At 41.6% G+C, this 25,496-nt stretch overlaps 1 long non-coding RNA gene across 1 annotated transcript; it reads right to left on the reverse strand.

Annotated features, from left to right (window-relative positions):
• Positions 1 to 6,972: 6,972 nt before the first annotated feature.
• On the reverse strand, positions 6,973 to 9,572 carry LOC135764889 (uncharacterized). Its single transcript, XR_010540347.1, has 4 exons — positions 9,268 to 9,572; positions 8,701 to 8,964; positions 8,431 to 8,591; positions 6,973 to 7,101 (listed from the first exon to the last, which is right to left on the reverse strand). It is a non-coding gene; the product is annotated as an uncharacterized lncRNA (long non-coding RNA).
• Between the last annotated feature and the right edge of the window lie 15,924 nt (positions 9,573 to 25,496).

The raw sequence follows: 25,496 nt of genomic DNA on the forward strand, positions 1-25,496 counted from the left end.
TATACAGACACACATTGAATCACAGCTAGTTGAGACTATGCTCCCCGCTGGGAAAATCATGTTAGCTAAATTGTTGTGCTTTAAAACACTGTAGTTTATATGATTGTCGTTGTTAGTTTTCTAGTGGTTCCAGAAATTGTACAATTTACACAAGAGTAGCCTGCTCACAATGTCCCTTCTCAGTGTCTTCTTGCAGAGAAATAATAAATAGAAGTTAGCTGTCTTTATATTTGTTGGACTTTTGTTGTTAATTTTTTTGCAATAACTTTGTGTAAAACACATGGATTATAGTAATGTAAACTTAGTGCAATTATATGGTTGTTGGTACATAATGATTAAGATCAAAATCTAATTAATTGATTTGCTCACATATAAAAAGTTTTCTTTCATGTCAAAATGGAATCCAGCGCTCAGAGCGAAGTTATTTTCGTAAAGAAAAACTGAAACTAAGACTAAAACTATCAGCTAAAAAACATTTTCGTTAACTGAAATAAAATGTAAAATTCATAATAAATAAAAAACTAGAACTAAACAAAACTAGCAACAGTTTTTGAAAAACTAACTGAAGTAAAATAATAATTATCAAAAATAAGTATTTGTTTTCATAAATAATAAGCTCTCATCCCATTGCGGAAAATCTGACGTGGTTTAGTTTAAAACCAAACCAAACAGGCTGTATAATAGACCTCTTAATCGCCGATAAGTCACTGTGATGTCACCGTTCTAGCTGGAGGCAAAACATAAGGAAGGACTCATTGCAAGTTAATAAAAAAATAAAAATAAGGAAGGACTCATAGCAGGTGCGCTAAAAGTTTCAGGGTTTGACTTCAAAAGGTCGTCTTCTTGTGTTTTGGCCAAAATAAAAGGAACAACACTTTTGGTTCAAAATAAAGTTTTACCGGATCCCGGCAGGCATTCCTTCACAGAAATAAAAAAGCCAATTGTAGTTGAATGGACGGAGACGATCATAAATAACAAACGTGTTTGCCGTGCACACTTAATATCATATCCCTCCTAAAATGTGCTAGCTTACACTTGTCAACATTGCGTCATGGCCTCTGTTTGCCTACAGCTAAGCCCCGCCCACACTAAGATGTTGAGATTTACAAACTTATAAGGGGTCTTTACCTGTACATGGCTGAAAGCAACATCAGTAACTGATGAATACGACAGGCAGTCTAGCTGCTGTTAGCTGCTAAACTATAATTACTAAAACTATAACTGAAACTTAATAAAAAAAACACTAAATAGAAATGAGCTTGCAAAATAAAAATTAAACTAAACCTAAAAAATAATTCATGAAACTAACTAAAACAAAACTTAAAATTAAAGCAAAATTGAAAACAACATCAATACAAAACTAATTTAAAAAAGCAAAACTATAATAAAAACTATTTAATTGGACAAAAATTGACTGCTGCTATTAGGGACATCAAGAATCAGAGTATAAATCTCAACAATGGTGACAATTAAATTAAGAACTTCATGCTGCAATGCATGCTGGGTATCAACATTTAATAATATAAATACAAAAACTGCAGCATTTATAAATAATGAACTTTTTTTTACAGTTTTCTTTATCACAATGGTCTCAAAGAGACAGCAATAAATTTTTGTCCATAGTTCCTAAAAATCCTTAATAACAAACTGCTGTGATCACTGGGCATACATTAATGACAGAAAATAAACTTTTGATGAGTGTGTATATCAGTTATGTGACAACCACCACAGGGATGTTAATGCAACCAGGTAAAATTAGCAAGCAAGATATTAAGGGTCAAGAGTCCAACTTTAACGAACACTGATCACCATAATGGTGACTTAAAATGAAACAAAACATCAACATCTAAGCCTAATAAGTGAATTGTGTTTTTTACAGAAATATTTTTACAGAACATTGATAAATAATGTTTAAAAAAATACAGTTTTAAAATACTAAAATGTCATGTTTCTCTATCATTTACATAACAAGCAAACAAGTAATTATAGAAAACAGTTGTTTTAAAACATGACATTGTCATAACGTTTGAAAATGATAGAATGTAACATTTCTCTAACATTAAGACAACAAAGAAACATTCTTAAAACAAAAAACTGGACACTTTTTATGTTGGCAGAAAACGTTTTTGGGAATGTTGGAAACATTCAAGGAACGTTCTTAGAACTTTTCTCTGTTAGCAAGCCAAACAATTATAATTGTCAAAAATGGATTAACATAATCATGTAAAGCAGCTTAATTTTATTTAATCTTGATATCTTCACAGAAAGCAATCAGTTTCAACATAACTTTGAAACACATCTTTCTTTTCCAGTGCACACGAGTTACTATACAAATAAATACAAACACTAAAAAAAGGAAAAGAACAATTTTACTTAGTGAATGACAAGAGTCAAGGACCCAACTAAAGCAAACACTGATCACAATAGTGGTGGTTTGTTGAAATTTCAATATTTTTTCAATATTAACGGAGGGTGCAAACCTGATATTTATCCAATGCAGTTAACATTGACAAATCAACTGTTTTTAACATTGTTTCAATGGTTTGCATGCTATTTGGGTAAAGTGTTAAATAAAAAGTAAATAACAGAATCTGCGATTACAAAGAAAAACATTTCTCTATACTAATTTGTATACATTTTCAAATGTCCACATCAAATGTATGATTTTTTTAATACATTTACAATATTTTGTCTAAACATAAGTTAACATGTCACACTTTTATTATCATTAGTGATATTTACATTTAGATATAAACTTTATTAACTGAAAATTGCCCATTGGAATAAACAGCTATTCATTAACCCGTATATTATATATCACCCTAAAACTGTGAGTCAGACAGGTTTTTGTACAGTGTTGTTGTGTTTCCTGTCACTGTGGACGTCAGTGCACAATAATACAGAGCAGAGTCTGTGACTTTAACAGATGAGATCTTCAGATCCACACTGCTGTCAGATTTTCTGTGTTTGATGGAAATTCCTGAAACTGGAGGTTTAGCTTCAATAATGACTCCTGAGTAATCCAGTATAAGGAACTGTGGTGGTGATGCTCCATATTGTCGATACCAGTGAAGACTATAGACCGATCCAGTGTAACTACAAGACAGTGTCACACTCTCGGTCTCAGTGGCAAATACTGCATCTTTGTAAGGACTGATGACTTCTTTAGCTCTGCAACCTACAATAAAATATTAAATGAGTAACTAATACAGTGTAAAGGCTATAGTAATGTCATGATGCATGCAAAGAGTATTGTGGTGCAATGATGCAAATACCTTCAGTTACAGTCAGCAATATTAGTAGACAAGTTAACATTATGGTAGTAAAAAATCAGGTTTAAAACACATCTGCTTGACTCAGTTCTGTGATCAGTATAAGAGATCTCTGTATTTTACAGGCTTGTGTTAAGCTCCGCCTCTTGACATACAGTAGTTCTCTTATAATGATTGACATTAAATAACATCAGGTACACTGTATTAGACTAATACTAACTAAAAATCTAATTCCTCATAAATGACCTGTCTGTAAAATTAAGATTAAAATTAAATTAAAGGGGACATATTATGAAAATCTGACTTCTTCCATGTTTAATTGCTATAATTGTGTCCCCAGTGCTTCTATCAACCTAGAAAATGTGAAAAAGATCAACCCAGTAACTTAGTTTTGGTAAACCATTCTTTCCAAGCATGTGAAAAAATAGGTCATTGTAATTTGGCTCCTATTGTGATGTCAGAATAAGGTAATACCGCCCCCTTTATCTGCACTATCCAACCACAGCACTGCCATTTAGTTCAGAGAGAAGAGAGAGAAAAGAAGGACTTGATAGCACAATTGAGTTTCAATTACAAGAAACCACCATCATTGTGATCAGTGTTTGCACTTCAGCCGCTCATTTGCATTTTAAATGACACACCCAAAACGGCACACTTTTGCTCAGACCTAGATTAAGTCTTAGTTTACATCTTAAAAAAATCTCATAATATGTCCCCTTTAATTTGTAAAAAAAGTATCAATCTAATTGAAGTTTGTGTTCAATCATTGATTTCAATCTATGTCATGACATTAATCAATATAAAATTTCAACATTACATTTTATATATATATATATATATATATATATATATAAATTTTTTTCTTTTGAATTGTTAACTGAAAAAACTTAAATTGCACTGCAAAATCCCGGGAGTTAAATTAGCACTGCTCAGTGTTTATATAGGCCCATCTCTAGAGTGTTAAAAAAGTAACACCGAAGAGAGTTAAAATCTGCAATCTGTGACTTTCTCCTCTCTATCACCATCTCTGTTTGAAACCTAAAATTGCATTTTAGATCTTACTTGTAGAGTTATTTTCTTATCCTAGGATTAGATGTTGGCTGTTTCCTTTAAAGTCACCATTATTGTGATCAGTGGTTGTTTTAGTTGGACTCTTGACTGTCAGCTTGTTAGTTTTTTCTAACTGTGTTTAAAACACATTGTTATAGCAAAGAAAAAACAACTGTGTAAATGAATATTGATAGTTAATGTACACTGTCAAATATAAACATTTAAATGATTTAATAATACAGTTTTTCCTCACTCATCAAAAGCATCTTTTTCTGTTAAAAATGAAATACTACAGTTTAAGGTCCAGAACTCTTATAGCAGTATGTTATTCTGAAGGATTTTGATAGGGTGCACATAAAGCATTAACCCCTGCATAATGTAGATGCACAGACATCAAGAATCAGAGTATGAATCTCAACAATGGTGACAAAGAAAATGGTAAAAAAGTTCATTATTTATTCATGCCCCAGAACATTCTGGGAGTCCTGGATTTGATTTGTAATTTGTTGATACCCAGCATGCATTGCAGCATGAAGCTTTTCATTTTATTGTCACCATCATTGTGATTCATACTCTGATTCTTGATGTTTAAGTGTCTACATGATATGGCAGTTAATCTGTAAGTGTCAGTGTTTAAAAATGATTCAGAATGAAAAACTGTTATGAGGGAGCTGGATATCATACTACAGTATCATATTATTAAAATAAATAATTACTTCTAGTAAGCAATCATTTTTAAATAAAGTGTTATTTGAAAGTATATCCTAACAACCATAGAAATGCACTAGTGTCTCCTCTTCAACAACAACAAACATGCGTTAAACACATGTAATTATAATAGCCAAAACAGCTAAAAAGCTAAGACTAAGACTCAAGAGTCCAATTAAAACAACCACTGATCACAATAATGGTGACTTTAAATTAAACAGCCAACATCTAATCCTGGGATAAGAAAATAACTCCAGAAGTAAGATCTAAAATACAATTTTAGGTTTCAAACAGAGATGGTGATAGAGAGGAGAAAGTCACAGATTGCAGATTTTAACTCTCTCAGGTGTTACATTTTTAACACTCTAGAGATGGACCTATATAAACACTGAGCAGTGTTAATTTAACTCCCGGGATTTTGCAGTGTGTATTTAAGGAGAATGTAGTTTGCTTTTAGCCAAACTGAACAAGACATACAGTATAGAAATAATGTTTCTCAGTTGGACCAATGTAAAGTGCACTTTAAATAAATACATAAAAAAATCATTTCACATTTCACAATTTCTGTGTAAGTGGTGACTGTTTCAAAAAAGCAATAACACATATTGTAAATATAGTCACAGGTGAAGGGGAATATGGCAAAGCATCTTGTTTCTTATTGGTTAAGGAACCTCGTCAGACAGGGATCATAAATTATCCATTTAAAAGAATAGTTGGATTGCCACTACAACAAACACTTAACAGTGATTTATTGAACAAAACTGTTCTTTTTTTCCTTTGGTAAACTTTCAGCAGGTGTTACTGTATTCCGTTATGTATGAGAGTTTTGTGGTTCACATAAAGAACGACTGTGGTTTGATTAAAAACTGTTCAAAGCAATAACTGTGTGTGAGTTTTTGTAAAGCCTCTCAGGTATTTTGTTAGCCTGGGTGCCAGCCGATCTTAGCCCCGCCCACAACATTTTGAGGAACGGGAAGATCGGTCTGGAGTTTCACCGTTGAGTTGCTACTATGCTCGACCCAAAGCTGGTCGAACCAATCAAATTGTCAGGGCGGGCTTTATATGATGATGGACAGATGATCAGTAACGTAAATCAACCACGTCACCAAAGAGCGCGTGTGTTGAATCTGTTGTTTACAACGAAATGGCTGCCGCGGTAGAAATCAGATGTGTGGACTCTGACATTGAGTCTGTTCTAAAAGATATCGACAGAGCATTGATTTTAAAAGAGGAACAGAGAAACGCGAGCAAGGCATTTGTTGATGTTTTTGCCGTCCTACGGGATTCGACAAAAGTTGTCGCACTTATGAAAGATCAAGTTAAAGAAGCAACTAAAATGGGTATCACGGCGATGCAACTCGGTGTGCACGACGAGATGGATATAACAAGCAAACGTAATGGGTATCGTCGTGGATGAAGTTCAACTAATGTACAAATGGTAAGAGATAGTCTTACTGTATGACTTAATGTGATATAAATGAAATGTTGTAAACATAGTAGGTGTTGATGTACGTTCGCAAACTCAGACTTGTAGTGTGTGTCGTAGCGAAATAACTAGCAGTTCGGTCAAGCTGCAAATACGTCATTTCAACATACGTCTCACACCCCGTTGCTCTGATTGGTCGTAGGTCTATCCAATTGAGTGCAGAGGCATTTTTCGGTTGAGACACGCCTCATAATTATAGCTCAATGGAGCGGTATCAGACTCAAATTCTGACTAGAATTGAGTATGACAACGTCAGGCTAGTATTTTGTATCACTGGGCTTCAACTCAGTGCACAGTAATATAAAGCTGAATCTGACAGAGTTACACTGTCAATAATGAGTTCAGTGGATGAATCTGATGCTGTTGACTTAAACCGATGGTCTGCTGTACCTTCATAGCTACTTCGTGATCGAGCACCTTTATACAGTAAATACTGAGGTTCTCTGTTAGGATGCTGTCTGTACCAGTAAAGATAAACATAGAGGCTGCTTGCTTCATATGTGCAGCTCAGTGTCACAGATTCTCCTTCAGTCTTGATTATATTTGTATTCTTATCTTTTGGTTCAATGCTGTCAGCAAATCCACCTGCAAAGGAAAATAACAATAAAGTAACATTTAGAATAAAAAAAAAAAAAAAATACCATCTGAAATAAGTATTTAATATCTAATATATGTACATTAAGTTTAACATATTTATTGACAGACTTAAGTGCACTTTACCTGCCACTGTTAGAAGAATCAGTAAAATACAACTCTCCATGTTTGCTTATAAATTATATCATTATTGACTTCATGAATCAAAGCTGTAAGTACATATTTACCATTATTCAGTTAATGTAAAGCTTTAAGGTGTGAAATTGTAGGTGTGGTTTGTGACATTTAGACCTGCCTCTCATCCTCCACACAGGATACTGAAATATTGAGATTCCTCCACTACTACAGTTTTTTTTTTTTTAAATCCCTACACACAAAATCTTTTCATGTCACACACTTTTTGAAACCTCTCACTCAAAGTGCAAACCTACACACCAAATCTCCAAAGCCATAAGCTATGTACACTAGACACAATGCTCTACATAAAACACAAAAATCTAAAATGAACTGAGTTGCTTTCATTTTCCAAACACAACCAATCAAAATGCTACACTTATTCACCAGGTCACAAACACACACTCTTCTCACAGGTAAAACTAGTTATATTTCCTAATTAAACCAAGGCCTAGTCCTGGTTTAAGCTAATTCCTGTCCTGGAAACCACCCCTAATTGTTTAAAGGGGTCATATGATGAAAATGTTAGCATTGCCACTTTGTAGGTGTGAGCAAAAATAGGTCATTGAAATTTGGCTTTCATTATGATGTCATAAGGATATCTTATTAGAATAATACCGCCCCCTTAATCTGCACTATCCAACCACTGCACTGCCATTTAGTGCAGAGAGAAAGAAAGAGAAAAGAAGGACTTGACAGCACAATTGAGTTTCAATTACAACAAACCACCATCATTGTGATCAGTGTTTGCACTTCATCCGCTCATTTGCATTTAAAAAAACACACCCAAAACGACACATTTTTGGACTTGACAGCACAATAGAGTTTCAATTACAACAAACCACCATCATTGTGATCAGTGTTTGCACTTCATCCGCTCATTTGCATTTAAAAAAACACACCCAAAACGACACATTTTTGGACTTGACAGCACAATAGAGTTTCAATTACAACAAACCACCATCATTGTGATCAGTGTTTGCACTTCATCCGCTCATTTGCATTTTAAAAAACACACCCAAAACGACACATTTTTGCTCAAACCTACAAAGTGGCAATGCTAACATTTTCATCATATGACCCCTTTAACTGATCACTAATTTATGGCAGTATAGGCCCATAATTATAGATAAAATGTCAGATTACCTGTTTTGAACAATGAATGGGGGTGACACAGTGGGTAGCACTGTTGCCTCACAGCGAGAAGGTTCCCGGTTCAAGCCCCGGCTAGGGCAGGTGACCTTTCTGTGGAGTTTCTGCATGTTCTCCCTGTGTCAGCGTGGGTTTACTCCAGGTACTCCGGTTTCCTCCCACAGGCCAAAAACATGCAAGTTAGGCAAATTGGAGATACCAAATTGTCCCTCCCCCAACTTGTGTATAAATGAACTTGTCTGAATAAACTTGTGTATGGATTACCTGGTTCTCACTAGTGATGGGTCATTCGCGAACGAGCCGGCTAAAGAGCTGATTCTTTGTAGCTAACGAGCAGAGCCGAATCTTCAGACGCAGGCAGGGGAGCCGGCTCTTCTAAGGGAGCCGACCCAGAAGAGCCGAATCTATGAAAAGAGCCGGACTGCCATCACTAAAATGTAGAGCCGGAGCTTGAGCCGAAAGAGCCGAATCAATGGAAAGAGCCGGACTGCCCATCACTAGTTCTCACCATGAATATAGCCGTAGATGCTGGAATGGCGTTAAGAAATAAAGGAAGAACAATGAATGCCAACAATGGACAGAGCCTATTTTGTGATTAGTATTGGGGCTAGAACTAGAGAGGAGATTAAGTCCTGTAGCTTTGCACTGGTGATTGCCACCCCCCAGACTGTTCCCCCACACATACTGTATTTTAAAGAAATTTTACATGTTTAGAATTTAGTTTTTTATGCTACTCTATACAACTGTAATGTTTGGCCTAATAAATATTTTTGTTCATTTTTGAATTCAAAAACAGTCACATTCCTATCTTAGCATATCTGCGCTACTCACCTGACCAACGGTGAGCTCAAACTGCCAGAAGCTGGCGGAAGGCTTGATATCTAGCACCAGTGCTGTGATTGGCTGAAACGCTCGGGGCACGGGGAGTGCCTTCCAGACAGCGCTGCCTTGAAGGCTTCGTTGAGGGCTTAAAACACCAGCGAGCCCGGAGGTCACCTCCTGCTGAAAAACTGTGCTAATTAGCAAATCCAGGTGATTGTAACAAAATACTGGAGAGGACTTTTACTCCTGGCACATGGATTGTCCACCTCTGATCACAATATTACCAAAAAACACCCATCAATAATCTAGTTCAGGAGTGGGGAACCCTGGTCCTGGAGGGCCACTGTCCTGCAGAGTTTAGTTCCAACCCTAATCAAACACACCTGAATTTCATTTCCAAGTAACCCTGAAGACTTTAATTAGTTTTTCAGGTGTGTTTAATTAGGGTTGGAACAAAACTCTGCAGGACAGTGGCCCTCCAGGACCAGGGTTCCCCACCCCTGATCTAGTTTGTGAACCTGTGCATAAAAAATTAAGAAGAAGAAAGTAGCGTTTATGTTAAATTAACTTCATTTTAAAGTTCAGCTTAATGCAGTTACTGTTAACTTTTATTGTAAAGAAAAGTGCACATTTTGGGTAAGTGGTAATACAAAAGCTGCTAAGTTTTTTTTTTGTTTATCTAATTTACGATTTAAGACCTATTATGCACAGTTTTGCTGCGTCTGTCTCGGGAGATTAATGGTAAGTTCGTGTTTCACTCAAATCAAGGATCCTAAGTTACTGTGCAGGCAGTTAAGGTTACAAAGTAACTCATGTTTAGTAGTTAGTGAGTTTTTTATTAATAGTTTTGAGAGTGGTAATGTGTAAGCAATAACTGCTGATTAAGTGTAATTAGGTTTTAAATTCACAGATTAAAGGCGCTCTAAGCGAATAATGTGCGACGTCACTTCCTGTTGATGTTTGAACTGTTTTCAAACAGACAGAGCGTAGCTAACTCCTCCCCCTCCCCCTCCCTTCCGTGCTTTCATGAACGCGCCCAACCCCCACCCCCAAATCCTTCTTGCCGTTTATTGGCTGGAATACTTTGTTTTGTTTTGTGCTGGCTAGGTTTGGCCATTTGTTGATATTGCCGTTTGTGAAGCCTGGGCTGTCTACAGAGATCGCGTTTTTTTACAGTTTGATCAGCGGACAGGCAGCAAGCAGATAGTGAGGAGATGTTTCCGGTATGTAACAAAAAATGTTTTATGGTCTAAAACGCTTCAATTCGCTTAGAGCACCTTTAAAGAAGGCTTTTAGCAATGGCCAAAGTAACTGTAAGCAGCATAAAGTATTTATGAATTTTTCAATTCAGAAGTATTTATTATAAATTAAACTGCTAAAGGTTATTGTATGAGTGTTGAAGTGTTTTAGTGACTGTGGGCCACAGAGCACAGTAATACACAGCAGAGTCAGACACATGAAGATCCTGAATTATCAGAGGAACTGAATCTGACTTTACTTCAGAGTGAAATCTCTTTTGAAACTCAGTGCCATTATCTCCTCCATATTTACTTCTCCTAAGGATGTATTTTGGAAAGTAATTTAGTCTCTTGATGTACCAGAAGAGCTCTGACTGAACTGAAGCTGTTTTAAATTTACAATGTAAAGTTACTGAACCTCCTTCAGACTTAGTGATTTGTGTTTCTGGCTGATCAACTTTCTCTTCTCCATGACAATCTGAAGAAAGATAGAAATACATTTATATCATGACTTACAGTATAATGATGATAAAAACACCCAGAAGTACTGGAAATAAAAATAGAGATTAAAAAGTTGCTTTAGTTACCATGACAAATTGATGCTAAAATCACCAACTTCAACAACCAAAGTGTCTTCATTTCGATGCAGTGACTGAAACAGGAGTAAGAGATAAATCAGTCAGTGAGTTGTCAATGACAGATGGGATGGAAAATAGCAAGGAGGGAAGTTTTGTTTCAGCAGTGTTTGTGCAGCGCCCTCTTCAGGATTTTATTGTAAAGTCTCTGTGACGTTCCAAATTTCCTTCAGTCTCTGTTACTTAGTTTCATTGGACAAGAATAGTCATTGGTTGTCACGATAACGCTCCTGGCGTTCCTGTCTATGTTTATCTGTCTGGCTAGTAGCTAAAGTAACCTCTGGAACAAATAACTTGTCAAAAATGTTTCAGTTGTCTAAAGATGAGGGGAGATGGCGAGTGTGAATCATTGTGTTTTTTTACCTTTATTTTTACAGGTAAGTCATTAAGAACGGTTTCTTATTTACAATGGCAACCTGACGAGTGGAGTAACCACTTACTGTAGGGAAAGGGAAGTGGGGCTAAAATGTGTGAGGAGAGGTTCGGCAGCCAGACAAGAATTTAGGATCTGTATCTAACTTTGTAAACATTAATTTTACACAGTAATGTTAGCTTAGTGTAGTAGTTGATGCGAGGTTTTCATGGGTTTCACATGTAGGGTATAATATTAGACGCTGAAGATCTCGGGTAATGTAAAATGAATGTGTTTTGCCAAACAGACCGGAGAAGACCCAAACTATCCTGCATGTGTGAGTTATTTTCCAACCCACCCTCTGTTTGCCAGGAGCGCTTGCAACATCACGTGGCTGGCGGTAGGTTAATTTTAGCTGAGCTTGATCTGTCAATCAATTTTGAATGCACATTTTAGCGGTTACCTTGGTGTCATCGTCAGATAATGAAAATAAATGGAGCAGTGGACCAAATTGGTTACGAGGCCACTGGGGCTTCTTTCTGTCTGACTGGTGCATGTGGGGCTGCAGACTGCACATACTTTTGTGCTGCTTACATTTGGGTTCCAAAAAATTGCCACTGGTTCGGACTTGAGTCTAAGGGTTTGTCTCAGCTCAGGTCTTTCTGTTTTAAAAAAATAGAAGTGATTTGGGTCATTTTGGGTACAATTCTTTGGACACAAGTATACCTCCCCTGCAAGCAAGCTTACAATGGCCCTGTATGGGCATAGCCTGAGGGCCCCGCATAGGTTTGCTCACTGGCGAAACGTTGGCCCCTTAGCGCTGGCCCTGCATGGGCAGCCCTCACTTAGCCCCCAGGAAGCCCTCACATAGAGAAATCCCCAGAGTTTAATGAACACTGCTGGATGTATATATTGTCCCAATCTTACAGAGTGTTAAAAAGTAACAATGAAGCAGAATTAAAAGCACTGTTATCCTCTCTCTCACCATCTCTGTCTGAAACCTAAAATTGCATTTTTACATCTTATTGGTAGAGTCATTTTCTTACTTTAGGTTGAGATTTTGTTTCATTTAAAGTCACCACTATTGTGATCAGTGTTTGATTTAGTTAAACTTGACTCGTGACTCTTACATTATTCAATCGTTTGATTGCTATAACTTTGTGTGTTTAAGACATGTTTGTTATAGCAGAGTGCGATACTTTGGAGGTGGTCACTTCAGTAAATAAAGTCTAAATATCATCATATGAAAACGTATGTATTAATTTATTGTTTGCGCACTTATCAGAAGGATCTTTCTCTGACAATGTGATACTGTAGTATGAGATCCAACTCTCTCTTAGCAGTTTGTCTTTCTGAAGAATTTTGAAACACTGACATTTAAAATTAACTGCTCTATAATGTAGACACACAAATATCAAGAATCAGAGTATGAATCACAATGATGGTGACAATAAAATGAAAAGCTTCATGCTGCAATGCATGCTGGGTATCAACAAATTACAAATCTCATCCAGGACTCCCAGAAAGCACTGCGGCATGAAAAAATAATGACCTTTATTTACCATTTTTTTTGTCACCATTGTTGAGATTCATAGTGATTCTTGATGTCTATGCATCTACATTGTTCAGCGGTTAATGTTTATGTGCAAACTATCAAAATCCTTCAGAATAATAAACTGCTATGAGAGTTCTGGACCTTACACTGTAGTATTTCATTATTAACAGAAAATGATGCTTCTGATAAGCGGGGAAAACTATATTAATAAATCTGTTCATTAAACGATTATGTTTGATGTTGATTATGTATCAACCATCAATATTCAATTACTATAGCCTTTTCTTTGCTATAGCATTTGTTTTAAACACACTTAGATATAGCAGCCAGGAAACACCAACAAGCCAACGGTAAAGAGTCAAAGTCCAATTAAAACAACCACTGATCACAATAATGGTGACTTTAAATGAAACAGCCAACATCTTAACATAAGTTAAGAAAATGACTCTACAAGTAAAATGTGAAATGCAATTTTAGGTTTCAGACAGAGATGTTGAGAAAGAGGATAACACAGCTTTTAATTCTGCTTCAGATTTACTTTTTAACACTAAGATGGGACAATATATACATCCAGCAGTGTTCATTTAACTCTGGGGATTTTTCTGTATGAGGGCTTCCTGGGGGCTAAGTGAGGGCTGCCCGCGCAGGGCCAGCGCTAAAGGGCCAACATTTTGCCAATGAGCAAACCTGCGCGGGGCCCTTAGACTAGCCCTAAGTGGGCCCATAAAGGGCCATCGTAGGCTTACTTGCAGGGTCTAGTTGATACACTTGTATGATTTGATTTACTTGTTATTTATTTTAATTGTTATCAGAAAATAATCTATTGGGACTCTGTTGTGATTGATCTTTGCGAAAGGCTTCTTGAAGTTTCGGCCACAAAAGCTGTTTGTTTATGTTGTTGCCGCTAAAACCATCTATAATTGATCTTAAAAGGTACCTCGACTATGCAGACTTGTATGCTTTAATATTTTATATTTGCCTTCGACTACTAAAATTCATTGATAAAAACACATTAAATATTTTCATAACTTCAACATCACAACATGTAATACTTAGTTTAATCTATGAAGGCCACCATTATGTTTTGCGTTTGATGACGTGTAATGGTTCTTGTGAAATATTGCTACAGTTATCTATAGTAAATATGGTGTCGTCTATAGTTTTCCATGTGAGATTTTTTATTGCCCACTCACACATTCTTACCTGAGATCACCTTTATTTTGAGTTTGTTTCATTATTGTTTTAATGAAATGCGGACTAAATACCTCCACCTGCTGTCTCTGTGTGTTTATAACTCTTTGGTTTCACATTTTTTTATCTACTGATTAAATACTTAGCACGTTTTCCTTGCTGTATCGTTCATAGAACAGGTTTTATTGCAACCATGTGATAACATGTATAGTGATGAAAAACGAAATGGCAGCCTCAGATTAAGTTTATGAAAACTATGCCATTTGTACTGTTTTTATTGTCACATTCATATTGTAAATCTGTATTGTGTTTATTACCGGGTACCTTTTAAAAAGTAAAAAATGAATCATGTTTACGTTAGTTAATGCACAATGAACTTATGTGAATGAATAACTATAATATTAGTATTAACTAACATTAACACAAATAATAAATGCTGTGAAAACATAATGCTCATTTCATGTTAATGTAATTCATTAAGTTTCCTTCAGTACCATCTGTTTAACTGTTGCCTATATTTTATTTTTAAGAATGTCAACAGGTTTTGTGAGGAAAGTGGTTAGGGGAGATAAAATACCACATAAACATTCAGGTCTGTCAATCATCATTATGGGCGTATATAAGGCAGCCTTCCGGCCTTCGGGTCCAGCTGCAGTTTTTCCGGCATTTGGCCCCGCCCATTCTCGGAATCACGTCTCCACATGACGAGCTCCAGCGCTCCGATCAACTGGGAAATATTTTTACATACCACTGCCGCAGCAGTATTTTTAGTACCCGTTCTCACTACCGCAGTAGTGATGTCAAGGGCAGTGTACACATCTTTTTATGCAGTCCGAATGTTTCATTTTACTTTACAACGGCAAACGCAAAATGGGTTTGACAACGGCGAGGTCAGGTGCATCTGTTATTTCAATCTAGGCATGCACGATTGACCAAAACAACAATGGCGGACTACAAAAATTTGCTCCCCTCGACTGCCTCCTGCCTTACAAATACCGGAGATTTTCAATTGTAGTGAAACTTACCTCATTGTCAATGTAATCAAACTGCTCGTTTTCTCTGTATCAATTGTTTATTCACAGCTCCACGGAAGAATGCACTGCCGCGTGGTTCTTCTATTCAATGTAACACCGCACCTCATTTGCCATACCTTGCATACTTGATAATATGGTCTCCGCGAATGGGCGAGGATACTCCCGCTTTGCTCCGCTGATCGCGAGCCTCCACTAGCTGTCAACAAACGGAAGTCGTTCGTAGTCGACGCGCTCGCTGTTGTACTATCCTTTTACCCGACAGGGGGCAACTCGAGCAATCCAGTGCAAAAACCTTCAGAAAGTAAAAGATAGAAGAAGTCGTTTGGCTGAAACAACCCTGGTGCTTGTAACTTAAGCTTAATATATAAATATGAGAACATGAATTAAACCACAGTCACTTATGTCTTTATAAATATTATCATTTCATTTACGTTTTTACTTAACAAACTATTCAGAAATCTTCAGGTTTGTATTCTATTCCTCATCCAGTGGTACATTCTATACAAATATTATACAATAATTTTGAGTCATACGTTAAAGAATTTGTTTTTAATGCAAATTTCCATACTTTAAGAATGTCAGATAAATAGTGTGCTTTGTTCTGCATGGATTGATCAAAGAGATACTAACGTTACAGGCTTGCCTGCTCAGACAGAATCGCCTCGAGTACAGTTAAGTATTGTTTAAAACGCTGATCTTTTGGCTGCGTTGTCGTGATCTCTACCGCAGTAGGGATCTCAGCCTGCAATAATCCAATTATTACCATCTTTTTCTCTGTTACAGAAGCGATTTCATCGCCACTCGCACTACCGCAGTATGCCAGCCCACCTTTCATCAACAGGCCTGTCTAATAATTATACAATGTTTTGTTTAATGTTTTGGCTAGACATTGCTTTCAATATAATTTTAAAGTTGATTATTACATCAAAGAAACATGGTTTGGTCGATGCTCAATGAATTTGACTGTCATCTATGCTTGGGCAATCGACCCATCGCCACAAGCTTGTTGGCAGGCAAGCTGAACAATTATAACACCCATCTTATCACCCTTCACAACTTTTGTCCGACAGACAAACCACAGAGTATTTTTAAAAACCTAATACCTAATTTTAAATGGTTCTTCGGTATTGTTTATTGCCGCATCACAAATCTGATACCAGGTCATTTAAGCAATATCACGCCGTAGAGTTATCATGCTGACAAACTTTATAGACTTTAGGTACTAAAGAAGACTTGTCTGGAGTAACTCATAGGTTACCTCGTAGCCACACTGCAGGAATTCATCACCAAATGGCTGTTTCTGCTAGAATTTTATTAGGAGTAAAACATTTTGATCATAATGGTCACAATCACTGTTTCCCCGTTCACTAAACTGTGGCTCCAACAGTGACCATATCGTTAGGGTAATTTATGCTAGCTTGAATGAATTGCTGAAAGTAACGTTTATGCATACCGATTTTCGCTTTCTAATGATGGAGCGAAAAGAGAGCTGTCCAGCCTCACGGAAGACATACTAGCCATTCTATGTTGATTCCCAATCTCGATCGCATCCAGGCGATGCAAAACTTTTAAAATTTTAATCATTATATTTTACTTAACCTATTAGCAATATCATTATTTCATGACTGTTTAAATGAAAACGAGTCTAACAACCATCATACAAGTAGTTCATCATCAAACAAGCTTAAATGAATTTAAACCGTTACGCGTCGCTGTCCCGACTACGGGACACCTAAGTTTATATCAATATTGTTGATGTAAATCTTAATCCATCACCACAAACTATATATTGTTGGAAAGGTCTAAGCCTCTAGAATAGACATTTCAACAGTGTTTTATAAAATGAATCATGTAGGGAGAGTAATTGATTCATTTATGAGAGTGTGCCTCAAAACATTATATCCTGCTAAATGATACTGTCCTGCCAGCAGGACGCTTACGTTAACTTTAGTTTTTTTTTTTGCATGTGAATTTCTATTCTAACGACAAACTGGATATCGTTTGAAAGCTCCAAGAGTGTAAATTTAATGTAAATAGAGTTGGGTGACGCCTAAGGGGTTTAAAAGGTTTTGACAAGCGAATATGGAATGTGTTTTGTCCAACATTGGAATGACTGCTTCTGAGTCAGTAGATGCATCAAAACAGCATGAGTAAAAACGCCTAACATCCCTTAAGTAATTTACACTAAGGTCGCTATGGACGTATGTGTGAAAGCACAACGGGTGCTTGACGGATCCGACCGCAAACGCACTGCATACGGTATATGTGTGAAACAGGCGTTCGGCGGCTTCTACATCAAAGGCCAACAGGCTTTGCCATTTAGGGAGCGGATGCTCACTGATTCCCATCAATTTTTAAAAATTCTGGACATGTTTGGACCTGCCGAACGGGTTGAGCATTTTTATATACTGTACTGAGCAGAGAAGCTGCACAATTTGACCAGCGGGAAGCGGCCCCACATCAGGCTGCCAGTTGATGTAGCTAATATAACTCACAATGTTTAACACTACCGGCCCTCTGGCAAAGTCCTAACATTCCCGATTGCCTTTCCGCTATGACTTGATAGCTCACATACATCTCAGAGATGTTTATTTGATGTATACTTTTTCATCTGCAAGATGTAATTTTTTATTATTTACACATCTGCAGTACGTCTGCAAGGTTTTAATTTAGAATTTTATTAAAAGTGCTCTTTCAAAAAATCAAAGGAATACATTGACTAGTTATTAACCCCTTTCAGTCATTTGTCCCACTACCGCTGTAGTGATCCTAGCGGCTCGTGCTCCCATTCAACAGTCACTGCAACATTCTCTCACCGCTGCAACAGTGACCTTATCCCGTTCGATCTACCAAAGTAGTGATTTGCTCCCGCAGGAGCCCCAGACCGTGCACTTCCCATAAACTCCCGCAGGAGTCATAAGCCAAAATTATATATTTTTTTTTTGCACAGTGTACTTTGCTCACTGCCTCAGCAGTGATTTCATCTCGCTCGCATATAACACATTAGTGAATCACCATCATTCCCGCAAAGGCCCCAGGCCACACTCTTCCCGTCTATTTCCTCAGAAGTCTTAAGCTGAAATTTCACTCCGCACTATTAGGTACAACTTTGCTCACAGCCTGAGCAGTGATTTCATCACGTTTGCACTAACGCATTAGTGAATCACCATCATTCCCGCAGAAGCCCCAGGACACACGTTTCCCTTCTACTTCCACAGAAGTCATAAGCTGAAAATTTGCACCACACTATTCAGTACAACTTTGTTCACAGCCTGAGCAGTGTTTTCATCACGCCTGCACTAATGCATTATTGAATCACCATCACTCCCCCAGGAGCCCCAGGTCGCGTGCTTCCCGTTAACTTCCACAGAAGTCTTATGCCGAAATTTCGCACCGCATTATTTTGCACAACTTTGCTCATTGCCTTAGCAGTGATTTCCTCACGCTCGCACAAACGCATTAGTGAATCACCTTCGCTCCCGCAGGAGCTCCAGACCACTCGCTTTTCGTTAACTTCCGCAGAAGTAATAAGCTAAAATTTCATGCTGCATTATTCGGTACAAATTTGCCCAGTGCCTCAGCAGTGATTTTGTCACGGGGTGACGATCTTTCAGGGCGGAACCAAAAGTTGAGGAAGTTTTGGTTCCGCCCGGATGTTTCCGTCCAGACCGGAAAACGGAAACACCGGACATCCGGCAGATTCACGGAGGCTGTAATCAGCCGATTGGGCACAGCTGTGCCTAGTTGAAGAGATCGCCTGGCAATTGGATGATTATAGTACAGAGAGGAGTATATAAAGCACAGTTAGAACACAGTTAGAGTGCTTAGTGTGTGCTGGGAAACGGAGCTGTGCTCATTGTTGGACGTGGTGGCTGTCTGTGGTTCTCTCTCTCTCTCGTTGCAGTCTTGATTGTGGATCGGCTGGAGTAAACAGGAAAATCCTATGGGTAAAAAGGAACTTGTTCTAACCAATATTGAAGGAGTAAAGCAGGAAGAAAATTGACCTTCTGGTACAACGTAAACAAAGGCTATTCGCCGTGAGTATACCCTTTTTGTGTGGAGAACTGGCAAAAGTTAACTTGTGTAACTATTGGAAACCTCCAGGAGAAGGAGGGCGGCCCTACCCCTACAAGAGTGTGGTGGGCGAGCCGTTAGAAGTATAACTTCAAACAGCCACCGCAACGAGACTTATTGTGGTCGTATTTCCCATCGCCTTATCGTAGCCCAAGCGCAGTGGAGGACACCGGGCGCTTCCCTTGTTGTGGTGCACTTATAGTGTGGTGAGTGAGACTGTGTATTAAATCCTTTTCACGTTTGGAGTGGTGCTGTGTATATTGCTGTGGGTTGCTGTGTGTCTTGTAGACGAAGCCCCGCATTATCCATTTTCTTCCACTGGGCAGAGGACGGAGAGGCCAACGACTACAGAAATCACTGTTACTATAAGTAGTGTGCTGTTTGGAGTGCGAAGGGACGCAGACTAAGAGCTGTCCGTGACCGTGAGTAAACCATTGGAGAACATTTCGTGGTGTGAACTTACCTGTGTCTGTTTTCGTCGCAGAGTTAGAGGCGAAAGGGTCCGCCGCCCCGTGGTCTCTACGAAAAGGGCGCCCCCGTCTAGGAATCGATCGGCCTATGGGCATTGGAGATAGGGCAGCGCTCGACCCGGTGAGGTGGTGTGTGACCTTCGCCCCTCTGTTGACCTACGGAGGAGAACCATACCTACCCAGAAAGCTGTAAACAGCAGAGCCGGTGAGAATTACTCGAAGTCTCAGCAACAGTGTCTTTGTGTTCTAGCGGCCACCTGTGGAGAGAGAGCAGAACGAGAGTGAATCATTGAAGAGCAAACTGTGAACGTGATACCTACCCAGAAAGCTGTAAACAGCAGAGCCGGTGAGAAATACTCGAAGTCTCAGCAACAGTGTCTTTGTGTTCTAGCGGCCACCTGTGGAGAGAGAGCAGAACGAGAGTGAATCATTGAAGAGCAAACTGTGAACGTGATACCTACCCAGAAAGCTGTAAACAGCAGAGCCGGTGAGAAATACTCGAAGTCTCAGTAACAGTGTCTTTGTGTTCTAGCGGCCACCTGTGGAGAGAGAGCAGAACGAGAGTGAATCATTGAAGAGCAACCTGTGAACGTGATACCTACCCAGAAAGCTGTAAACAGCAGAGCCGGTGAGAATTACTCGAAGTCTCAGCAACAGTGTCTTTGTGTTCTAGCGGCCACCTGTGGAGAGAGAGCAGAACGAGAGTGAATCATTGAAGAGCAAACTGTGAATATGATACCTACCCAGAAAGCTGTAAACAGCAGAGCCGGTGAGAATTACTCGAAGTCCCAGTAACAGTGTCTTTGTGTTCTAGCGGCCACCTGTGGAGAGAGAGCAGAACGAGAGTGAATCACTGAAGAGCAAACTGTGAACGTGATACTTACCCAGAGAGCTGTAAGCAGCAGAACCGGTGAGCAATACCCGAAGTCCAAGTAACAGTGTCGTTTGTGTCCTAGTGGCCGCCTGTGGAGAGCAAGGAGAAACAATTGGAGAACAGACTGTGTAACGTGATACCCACCCAGAGAGCTGCAAGCAGCAGAGCCGGTGAGAGACACCTCAAGTGTAAGCTAACAGTGCTTTTGTGTAGCAGTGACTATCTGTGGGGCATAAGGAGAACGTGGACGGACGTACGACAGGGAACGTAAAGGCACGTGGGGCGAGGACCCCCTGCCGGCCCAAGGAAAGGTACACCGACAGTGGAGATCTTCCTTACCAGTCACACCAAAATTATTCTGCCTCCAGGACGGAAGAAGGAGGGCGCCACGGTTAGCAGGGTCCAGGCTGGAGTCTGACGTTTCCCGTTCTCCCCCAGCTTATGGTGGTTGGCACCCTTGCTGCCCTTGGCCTGTCTGCCGTGGCTGCAGTCTCCCTGGAGGGAGAAGAAGAGGCCTATTAGTTTTAATTTCCCCTTTCCCCAAATTCCCAGTTCTTTTAAATATTTAAACTAAATAAAGCTTGTTTTAAATTTTACTTACCTGTTCCCGTGTTTGTCTGGTCATTGGGTTGGCTTTGGGGACCTCCTCGAGGTGGGAGTTGCAAAGGGGCGTGGCTTTAGAGTAAACAGCCAGCCCCTGGTGGTGACAGATTTTGGCGTAGTCGGCAGGGCCCCACCTCGAGTTGAGTAACCAAGGTCACCCAATGACTGACAACGCGGGGCCTGCAGCCCCACCCCGTGCCACATCTATTATCATGGGAAGCCCATGGATCCAGAAATATGGAGGAGCAGAGTCGGAGGTACGACTGACCGAATGGAAGGCCCAATTAGAGTACTTGGCCGACTTGCAGGGCCTTAGCGCCGCTCAGCGGCTCCAGTTTGTGTTGAACTCCCTAGAGGGAGAAGCACGGCGAGAGGTACAAGCCGCCCCCGAAGCAATCCGAGCCACCGCCCAGACTGTGTTCCAGTTCCTTACTGAACAATATGGCGACCATACCCCCGTAGCTGTCCTCCGTTCACAATTTTTTAATTGTAAGCAAGGCCCCCGACAACCTATTAGAGCTTTTGCCCTCAGGCTGCGAGAGCAGTTCACTCGCCTGCAGGCCCGACGAGACCATGGGCTAGGAGACGGAGAGACCTTATTACGCGACCAGTTCCTCCTGGGGATGAAAGAGGGCCCCGTGAGACAAAGTCTGAGGGTCCAGTTTCGACGGGACTCCGGGCTTACCTTTGAGGACCTAAAGAAGGAGGCACTGGCCTTGGAAGGTGATGAGGTCGAAGTAAGTGAAACCCCTGTATGTGCAGCCGTAAGTGGGAACACCGCAGCACCACCTGAACACGCAGATTGGAAGCAAGCCCTCAGAGTAGAATTGTTGAAAGATGTCCGAGAGCAGATGTCGGAACTATCTAAGACTCTTCTGGGAGAACTTCGTCAAGGTAGGGCGCAAGAGGAACGGAGGCCGGCACCCCGAGAGCGAGTCTACTCTGAGAGGGGCCGAGAGCCACCGGGGCGCCCAAACCGTTTTAACCGGCCCCGCTTTGAGTGGGATGACCAAGGGCGGCCAATCTGCAATCGTTGTGGAGAACCAGGGCATTATAGCCGTCAGTGTGGGCCTCGCAGGGCATCGGAGGGGGGTTTTTAGGACGACCGGCCACAGTGGGTCGTGTGGCCGGGACCCCTCGAGGAGACCCGGAAAGACGTGATAATTCAAGAGGCCAGATGGTGGGGCATAGCCCCATGGCGGAGGTGAAGGTATGTGGCAAGACGGTACAGTGCCTGGTAGATACAGGCTCTCAAGTGACATTGTTTGCCGAAAGTCTCTCGCAGGAAGTATTCGGGAAGCAGAGAACCCAAGGAGGAGAGGCCCCCTGGCTGACGTTGCGGGGCGCCAACGGCTTAGAGATTCCTTACATTGGCTATCGGCTGACGGACTTAGAAGTGCACGGGGTGTTAGTTCCCCAAAAAGGGGTGATCATCGTGGAAGACAGGTGTTTGGGAGTCCACCGAGCCCTACTAGGGATGAATGTGCTCTCCGAGTGTTGGGAGGAGTTATTTCGGGCTAGGCCCGGCCCTAGGATCTCCCCTGTTGAGAGGCCCCTATGGGAGCGAGTGGTCGCCGACTGTCGTCGGGTCCAGATGACCCAGGTCCGTAGAAGCCGGGAAGAGGTAGGAAGAGTGATGTGTCGCTATGCTTTATCTATCCCCCCTAGGAGTGAGGCCATGGTGTGGGTGAGAGTGGCCCCCCGAGGAGTTGGCCCCGAAGAGTGGGTATTGGTTGAACCCCACGCTGATTGCCCCCAAGTGGAAGTAGCACGAGGCCTAGCGGCGGTCCACCGGGGGAGGGTCCCTGTAAAGGTTCGAAATGACCACCCCTACCCAGTGCACTTACACCGACACCAGCGGCTGGCCCGACTCACGGGGGTTGCACCCCATCAGGTGAGGGAAGAGAGAGATGTTAGTTTCCGTCAGGTGTGCCCCACTGTCATCGAGGTGGCCCTGACGCAGATGGAAGCCCCCTCAAACAACGGGGAGAGGGACATGCCGAGACACCTGGCAGGTGAGTCCCTGCAAGGGGAAAAGCTGGAACAGGCGCAGACACAACGACTCCAAGCCCTCCTTCAGAAATGGCAACATGTGTTTGCAAGACACGAGGAGGATTACGGATGCACTAAGGTGGTAGAACATCATATTCCGACTGGAGATGCAGGACCCAGCAGGGAGAGGTACCGGCCGATCCCACCCACTTTATATACAGAGGTACGCTCACTATTGCAGGGCATGCTGGGGCGGGGCATCGTCCGAGAAAGCAGTAGCCCATGGGCAGCCCCCATCGTACTGGTGCAGAAGAAGTCGGGAGCTTGGAGGTTTTGTGTGGACTATCGTAAGCTCAACCTGGTGACTAAGAAAGACGCTTTTCCCCTACCCCGGATCGAAGACTCCCTTGCGGGTCTCACGCGGTCTGCATGGTACTCCACTCTGGATCTGGCCAGTGGGTATTGGCAGGTGCCAGTGGCCGAGGCCGATAGGGAGAAGACCGCTTTCACGACCCCGTTTGGACTATTCGAGTGGGAACGGATGCCCTTCGGGCTCTGCAACGCCCCAGCCACGTTCCAACGTCTGATGCAGCGCTGTTTGGGAGGTCAGTTAATGGAGTCAGTCTTGGTATATCTAGATGATGTAATTGTGTACTCCCCAGATTTCGATTCCCACCTCCGGCACCTCGAAGAGGTTTTCCAGGCAATGGAGAAATATGGGCTGAAGTTGCAACCCGATAAATGCCATCTGTTGAGGCGAGAGGTCCAGTTCCTGGGTCACGTGGTCAGCGCTGCTGGGGTGGCTGTAGACCCTGGGAAAGTCTCTGCAGTAAGAGATTGGAGTGCGCCCAAGACTGTGAGGCAAGTACGTTCATTTCTGGGGTTTGTGGGATACTACAGACGGTTCATAAAAGATTTTTCCAAGATCGCTAAGCCACTTAACCAGCTGCTGGTCGGTACAGGGCGGAACCGGGGACGGGGATCACCCCCGATTGACTGGGATGGGTCCTGTGAGGGGGCATTTCAGAGATTGAAACAGGAATTGTTACAGGCTCCTATCTTAGCCTATGCAGACTTTACTCAACCATTTATCTTGTATACAGACGCTAGCAACCTGGGGTTGGGGGCGGTCTTGGCCCAACGACAAGCGGGAACAGAACGGGTGATTGCTTACGCAAGCCGAAGCCTCCACCCAGCTGAGAAGAACGATGCAAACTACAGCTCATTTAAACTGGAACTGCTGGCCCTGAAGTGGGCCCTGAGCGAGAAGTTTAAGGACTACCTCTGGGGTGCTAAGGTAACGGTGATTACAGACAATAATCCTTTGGTACATTTACAGACAGCGAAGTTGGGAGCTGTGGAGCAGCGCTGGGTGGCACAACTTGCCAATTTCGAGTATCAACTGCAGTATCGGCCTGGGCGAGAACACACGAACGCGGACGCCTTGTCCCGATTGCCAGAGGCGGACAACCCCGGTTGCCGGGGAGGCAAGGAAGAAGGAAGCCAGAGGGAGGGCTATCTGATAGGGGCCGTGGAGGCCCCCGGAGGCCAGCAGGAGGCGGTACCGGAGAATTGGGGCTGGGACCCCTGTCGGTGGAAAACGAGGCAGGCCCAGGATCAGGATGTGTGTCAGGTAAAGATGTGGGTGGAGCAGGGCCGACGGCCAACAGCGTCTGAGAGGCTGACTCAAACAGAGACGGGAAAAAGACTGCTGGGACAGTGGGACAAGCTGGAACTACAGGAAGGGGTGCTTTGCCGGAAGGTTAGTGACCCGAAGCTGGACGAAGAGGTGCGCCAGATCGTGGTGCCCGCCGATCAAGCAGCAGCCTTGGTGTCCGCCTACCATGATCAGCTGGGGCACCAGGGACAGGAACGGACAGTATCGTTGCTGCGCAGGTTTTTCTACTGGCCGGGGCTGGAAGCGTCAGTACGCAGCTTGGTCCAAGCTTGCCCCAGGTGTATGTTGTTTAAATCTCGACGAGAGGCTCGAGCGCCGATGGTGCCCATACATGCCAAAGCCCCCCTCCACATCATGGCGATGGATTTCCTGACACTGGGCCGGCCACAGGACCGCTATCCGAACATCTTAGTAATCACCGACCTGTTTACAAAATACGCATGGGCAGTTCCCACCCTTGATCAGACGGCAAACACCACCGCAACGGCTCTATGGCGGCACGTCTTCCAAACGTTTGGATGTCCAGAGTTCCTGCACTCAGA

The sequence above is a fragment of the Paramisgurnus dabryanus genome, chromosome 6, assembly GCF_030506205.2.
Source record: "Paramisgurnus dabryanus chromosome 6, PD_genome_1.1, whole genome shotgun sequence".
Taxonomy (NCBI): domain Eukaryota; kingdom Metazoa; phylum Chordata; class Actinopteri; order Cypriniformes; family Cobitidae; genus Paramisgurnus; species Paramisgurnus dabryanus.